Genomic DNA, 7,609 nt, shown 5'->3' with positions numbered 1-7,609 from the left:
CAAGGCTTGGACCATTGGAAAGCTCTTTTCGAGCCGGTCGTTTTGACATAAGGTAGGCCCCATTCCGAGGTCTGAGTCCAAAGATACGGGCTTCGGAAATTCTGCTAACTTGTGTGCTGTTTCTGCCCGCGTCGACTTTTCAGCTTTTGACCGGGCTTTAGAAAGGCTTTATCTTCTTGAATCTTGGCCTTTAATCACGGAACTCCTTAGTAACCGACCTTTGCTCCTTTATCTCGCTAAAGTGGCACATTTCTGCACATAATGGACTTTGAAGCCTGAAATGCATAAAAACACGTAATCAGTGTTAACTCTTAATTATTACTCACATAATTGGTCTAATAGTATGACTGTTACAGGGTTAAAACTACAGTTTTGAGCTCTTATCATTATTATAACTATTATAATTATTCTGACCTTGTGCTACACATTGTCGTAGTTGCGCTTGGTTGTTATAATTATTATAATTTCCTTGACCTTGTCCCTATCCTTGCCTAGGTGGAGCTTGATTATAGTTGTTTGCTTGCCTAACATTTTGGTTATTAAACCCTGGAGGTGTAACTTGTTGATTGTTTCGCCAACTAAAGTTGGGATGTTGTCTCCATGGGGCATTAGGAATAGGATAGTTATTAATAGAGCAAACATTATCTTGCTCTAATTGTTGTTGTTCATAGACGAGAGGACAATAGGACTCAGGGTGCTCAGGACTCAAACAGAAATTACATGGGTTGGAGTTTACATTCATGACGGGGATAGGCTTTTGTTGAATAGAAATAGCCTCTACCTTTTTAGTTAGAGATTCGATTAAATTTTTAAGTTCGGATCGGGTTTCATCTCAAACATACCGCGGCCTTAATCTGTTGAAGAAGAACTAGCGAGGCCGGGGATATCATCACTCCCCAATTGTTATTAGCGTTTAGTTTGTTATTCTAAAATTTGTAAGCCTCCAGGCTCCTTTACTTAGGAAACTACCCCCATTCATTATGTCAAGGACTTCTTTATGGTGATGTTGAAGTCCTTTGAAAAATGCACGAACTAACGTGTCTTTTGCTAGATTATGGTGTGGACAATCTATAAGCAGATCGGTGAAATGATTCCAATCCTCAGAAAATGATTCATGAGGGTTCTGTCAGAAGAAATGAATCTTGGAAAGCATCTCATCCATCTTTAGGGGTGGGTAAAAATGTTCCATAAATAGCTGAACAAGTTTAGCCCACGAGTCCACAGAGTTAGGCGCTTGGGCAGTTAACCAAGACGCTGCCTTATCGGCTAAGGTGAAGGGAAATACCCTCAGTTTAATTTGTTCCGCACCAACCGTAGGATGATGGAATGTTGTAAGGACTTGTTCAATCCTACGCATGTGTTGGTAAGGTTTTTCATGGCCTAAACCATGGAAAACGGGTAACAAATTAAATATGTTTGGGGATTCGAAAATCCCCACCGGTCCGCTAGAACGATGCAAGATTTAGGGCTATCGCTCAAGGCTTTGTAAAAGTCGAAGAGATGAGTGTCTCTTTCTTCAGCCATTGTGTCAGGTGTGGTTGGTGGAATAGTAGTTAGAGGTGTAGTGATTGGTATTCTCAATAGATTTGTTTGTTGACGTTGACGGTTAATTACGTTCGGTGTTTTTCTCCGACCAGACCTTAATCTCTTGCAAGCCTAAGTCTAAACACGACAACAATGCAAACAATCTTGATATATTAATATGAACCTCTAACTGCAGATGCGAGGTATGGAAGAAAGGAATACTTGATAGCGTCCTTGCTTCGCTTATGAATAGCGTCTTGTGTACGCGTGTTCAGTGTAAATAACAAGTTAGAACACTAAAAAACTTAAAAAAGTTTGAAACAAACTGTTGAAATCCGGGATTTTTGGCTTTAGCGCTTGTGCGCCGCAGAGATAGCGTCGTCGCCCTTGTTCCGATGACTTAGCTGGTCGCTCGGTCTAAGGGTGGGTCGCGCTCTTGTTCCGGACTATAGGGCGCAGGTGCGCTCCTTATAGGCGCGGTCACGCTTAGTGTAATTTTGTCGAGGAATTTTTCGACGCTGAAACAGATAACCACAGTATGAATCAAACAAGGGTGGGTGGGTTTAATGGGACTTAAAAATGACTAATTCTACTATGAAAACAATGCTAAAGTGCACTAAGATGGCAGCGGCACCATTTGATAAACCATAAAATGATTAATCTACCTACGAAATGAACGATGAACTCAAAACGTAAGTAAACTAAAACTTTCTAAGTGTCTATTTTTATCAAAGTTTCTACTCTCGAATCTATCGAAATAGAGTGGAGTAACAAATTCGTTCCACTCCTAGTGCTCTAGCATGGAATGTTTTCTAATCTAATTAGTTGGTCTTAAGTCTAATGAGAGCTTTACAAAGGGTGTTATACTACGATACCTATATGGAATTGATTATGTTGAATTTAACTACGAATGCTATGGAAATATGATTGTTTATGAATCTAGATAAAGGATTAGAGGGGAATTGAATCCACCTCGAATCCAACTTAATAACCTAGTATAGATTCTTGTATCTCGATTCTTATGTTCTTACGGCAAGAATTCGAGTTCTAATCCCTAGTGTTCATGGCATTTCTACCGAATACTAACTAGCATGTGAGGTCGTCCACCCATTCTCATGGCTTAATCACGACCTTCTATATTAGAATAGATTCTACAATGCTTCTACACTATACCACTAAGTTTTCATCAAGGCTTCATCAACCCCTCTAATGAAGGTTTTAGCCTTGAATCATTCCGCAATCATTCCCATATGAATCTAAACTAAATATATTATCAAAGATTCGAAATTTACTAATCTAAATTAAACAATAATTAAATTCTAATTAACAACTAAGAAATGGTAACCAACAATAATTAAAACTAGATCTATAAATTGAGATGACAAAATCGAAATTAACAAAATAACTATTTTATTTATCTAATGAATCAAGAAAAATGATTCAAAGACTTAATCTAAAACAAGAATTGAAAATGGAACTAAAACTTAATTAAAATACTGGAAACTAGATCTAGAATTATCTATATTGTTTAGGTTTGACTAGCTACCATTAACAAAGAGCTAAGCTTTTCTTTTTATATGTCCAGATCCAAAAATCGTGCATGGGCTTGGAGCCATGTTTTAGGCCAGAGAATCAGGCCGAAAACCCAATTCTTTCAGTCCAAAAAGGCCTCTTCAGCTGCAGTTGGCTTCAATAGACTTTTCGTCTACTTCTGCTTCTCTGATTGGGTCAAGGCTTAGACCATTGGAAAGCTCTTTCCGAGTCGGTCGTTTTGACATAAGGTAGGCCCAATTTTGAGGTCTGAGTCCAAAGATACGGCTTTCAAAAGTTCTGCTGACTTGTGTGCTATTTCAGCCCACGTCGACTTTTCAGCTTTTGACCGGGCTTTAGAAAGGCTTTGTCTTCTTGAATCTTGGCCTTTAATCATGGAACTCCTTAGTAACTGACCTTAGCTCCTTTATCTCGCTAAAGTGGCACATTTCTGCACATAATGGACTTTGAAACCTGAAATGCATAAAAACACGTAATCAGTGTTAACTCTTAATTATTACTCACATAATTGGTCTAAAAGTATGACTGTTATAGGGTTAAAACTACAGTTTTGGGCTCTTATCATCTTTAAAAGAGTGGAAGTGAGGTTTACCATAAATTGTTTAGAGCTTGAATATTTTGGAGCTTTATGAAGAAAAGATGGTGGTTTCTTTAGTTTAGGACAAGTGTTGTTTACTAGTTTATGAAGAACATTGAAAGAAAGGTTTAAATGGTTTTAATGATTAAAAACATAAACTTAAAAACAATGAAAGGATATGATTGATTAAAGAAAGAACAACAAAGAAATATGATTGATTGATTGAAATATAAAAGCAAATAACAAGATTGAAATGAAGAACAATAAAGTAAATGACTTGAATGTAAAATAGACTAGAAAATAAATCCTACATGACACTAGATGAAGTATAGGTGCATCCTCTATCCCTAACTTTTAGTTCTTATACCCCTACTTTATGCTAATGACTTATTTGCCTTTCTCTATTACATTTGAGACACCTCACCATTTACTTTATGCTTTTGCTTTTTGATTTCTTTTTTATCAAGATAGGTTTTAGAGAAAGCTATATTTGGTGTTAAGGACATCCATCTCTGGTCTTCTTAGTTGAGGACTTTGACTTTAACTTTGACCTTTGACTTTGACTTTGACTTTTTCAGCACTTTTTTATAGCAGCTTCTAGTCTTCATAATAAACATGACTAAGGCTCATTTTGGTCATAAGATGTAGCTTTCATGGTAAGTGGTCTGAATTTCTCTGTAACCTGAAAAAGGTAATAAAAAGTATGAGTTGTCTTTTCATTAAGTGTAAGAAGGGATATAATGCAGTAATGTAAAGGTAATAATTGCACATTTGGGAGCTGATCACCACCCCCAAATAGCATCTTGCTTATTCCCAAGCAAGGATGAGAGAAAAATAAGATCACAAATGAGTGATTTATTATAAGTTATATTAATCTCGTTTCTCGGAGTGCGATTGCATTGACCATATGCAACAAGGCCTTAAACGACTAGGAATTCCCTAGTGGACGAGTTTTAAGCCTCGTGATAGTTTTCAAGTGAAGTTACTCACAAACTTCTTCTATTTAGTGCAAAAGTCTTGTTTCCTTATTTACTCTCAGAAGTCTATACATCTCATTAGCGAGAAATAAGGACAAGCTCCTTTGAACTTAGAATAACATATGTACAATAATTTAATCACCTAAAGATAAATGTGCAAAACATGAGTAATAAAATTCAAAAGAAGAGTCGTTCCAGAGACTTTTGGAGACCGTTCTTAAGGTGGGTTCTCACAGGGGTGTGTTGCAATCACAACTCTCTGATATATTTACTCAAGTTTTATTCTCTCAAGTACAACGTACACTTATATTCCTCACATACTCAAATGACATCCAAAGAATCTACGGTCGATTGATCACACTTGCCACTTACTATAACACCATCCTATTCCTAATTGAGTTAAAAGTCTTATACTAGTAGTTACGGGGCTAGGGTGATGGTTTAGAAAGAAAAAGGAAGGAAAAAACAAAATATGATAAGTTGAGAAATTGGGTCTTCAAGATAATTGTAACTAGAGAAGAACCTCTTTTTGTTCTTTGCTTCCGAGTTATGATTCATTCTTTAACCCTTTGGCTTTGTGACTCCATATTATTTTGAATATTTGGGAGATTCGATCTTTGACTCCTTTTTTTTTTTTTTTTGCAGTTTTGGTTTTTGATGGGTCTTTTTTTTCTTCTCTTTCTTTTCTTTTCTAAGCAACTAACTGATCTGTTTTTGTACAATTTTCTTCTCTTTTTCTGATATCCATCCAATTCTCAACTCGTCAGCTGGGTAAGGTTTTTATTGTGTGTTGTAACGGGTCAGGAATTTATGGCGAAGAATAAAAAGGCTTTTAGAAAATGGTGAAGGCTCAAGAGGGGTAACTAGAGGAAAAACTATCTTTTTAGGTTTTTAACGTTTATTTGGTTACATCATTCCAAAAATGGTCTAAATTCTCTCATAAGATATGGCGTGATGATCAAGCAAGTGGACGTGTGGTCTTTCTATCTGGACATCCTTTGTGTCATCAGTTAATAATCATTCAGATGAGACTTTTGGCTAGATTCTCACAGGATATGGAACTTAATTGTTCTAACCTTGGTCTCGGAAACTCACTGCTATATACGATCAAATGCTGATGCATGCCATTCATGAAAAGATGAAGAAACTATTGTACATATATTAGTCTAAGTTTTTTATTCATCATAGAAAGGGAAACAAGACTTTTTAACACTAAACTAAAAAATATTTTTGGTCTTTTTCGAAAAAAAATTTAGAAATTAAGAAATATACTATTATATCTACTATATGAAAATGCCTAGTTTTTGCAAAATGTTACTATACCACCCCCAAATAGAAATATGCTTTGTCCTCAAAGTATGAAGAGATAAGAAAAGAGATTGCAAAAACGGCGATACACCTGTATTTTGTTCTTCATGATGAAAATATGTCACCCCCAAATAAGTTTGGGGCGTGGGTTGTTTGATATAAAACGAGAAATACGTGGTTTGTTATACTAAGGATAATTATTCTACTATGAAATATCTTTTTGAGTTTTTGTATTTTTGAAAGCATATATGAAATGCATAAAGGAAAAATGGAAAATTTTGGCATGATCTATTTGTATTACATTCTACTCATAAACCAATTTCCGCAAGAAAACAAATAAAATAAGTAGATAATATTAAACATATATTTAAACTTATACTAAACGTTATAATAAAGAAAAATAAAACAACAAAATAAAGATAAGACATTGATTATAAACTATCTATATGAACACTAGGGAGCTGCCTAGTCAGAATCCGTGCATGACTCATCTTAACGTATAGAAGATCCTTTTCCTTGATGACGTTGGGTCTTAGCGTGTCTATCACTATGCTGGAGCACGTCTCTAATACTCTGCAGTGTTCTAGTCACACTGTGTTGAAATCTTCGCTGCTCCTGCTGAAAAGATCGTTACTCCTCTCTGAGGGTCTGCTGTTCCACCATGATGACTCCCTGTGTTTGCCTGAGCTGGTGGATGTGCTGATGCAAAATCCTCTAGCCTCCATGGAAGAAGTGAATTCTCTCTATAGGCTGAGTGAACTGTTGAGTAGCATCTTTAGCGAAGTAATACACTTTCTAAGTAGGGCGTGCTTGCTCAACGGCTCTGGCTGCAGGTGGAAGCCAAAATTTCTGGTCACAGTGGGCATAGATAGGACCTATGGTAGCATCCTAGACCTCCACTAGGGCGTCTGAGACCTTGAACCCCCAGTGTTGCATGATCCTGGTGACCAACACTAGTAGAGGAGCGGTGGACCTCCTGGGTTTACAAAGTTGCTCCCAAATGAAGGTGATGATGCAGAAGCTATTCTTCTGCTCTTGAGAATCCATACAATATGGACCATTTTCTTACCGATATCAAAAGGCTTGGCTGAGTCTAACAGGTTTTAGGCTATCCACTGAGATACTGCTAAATGATTCCTTAGCAATGAACTCTGAAATGCGCAGTGATATTTGGTGTTTTTCACCCCCTCTAGAAGTGTCTTTGCCATCATCACATCGATGGTCTTGTTTTCTGGGGATTGTTTCTTCTGAATATAAGCCTTTAGAAAAATCCCCAGAACCTCACTCAACACCTCCTTGGTGAGCTCAAGCGCGCGACCATCCTTGACAACCGTGATGCGGTCATCCTCCCCTCTAAGCATATGATTATAAAACGAAAGTGTAAGAGAGAGAGAATAAGCTGCACCTTCCAACAAAAATGAAGCTTCCCATCTTCTTCTTCTAACCTCAGCCTTGAAGTGCACTTCAAATAGATCGGAATTAAAGATGGGTTCGAAATATTGCTCCAGCACGATTTTAAGAACTCAATCCATTTGGAGTATGAATTGATAAAATATGGGTTTTTAGTTAGAATGGGGGTTGAAAATGGGGGAGGCTGCAAAATTTTGGAGTGGTAGTGTTTGGGGTGAGCGGGCAGTCGCGAACTGGCTTTGGGTGGCTAGGGTTTGTGAAT

The sequence above is a fragment of the Coptis chinensis genome, chromosome 5 (assembly GCF_015680905.1).
Source record: "Coptis chinensis isolate HL-2020 chromosome 5, ASM1568090v1, whole genome shotgun sequence".
In the NCBI taxonomy this organism is placed as follows: domain Eukaryota; kingdom Viridiplantae; phylum Streptophyta; class Magnoliopsida; order Ranunculales; family Ranunculaceae; genus Coptis; species Coptis chinensis.
This window is presented reverse-complemented; position numbering follows the sequence as displayed.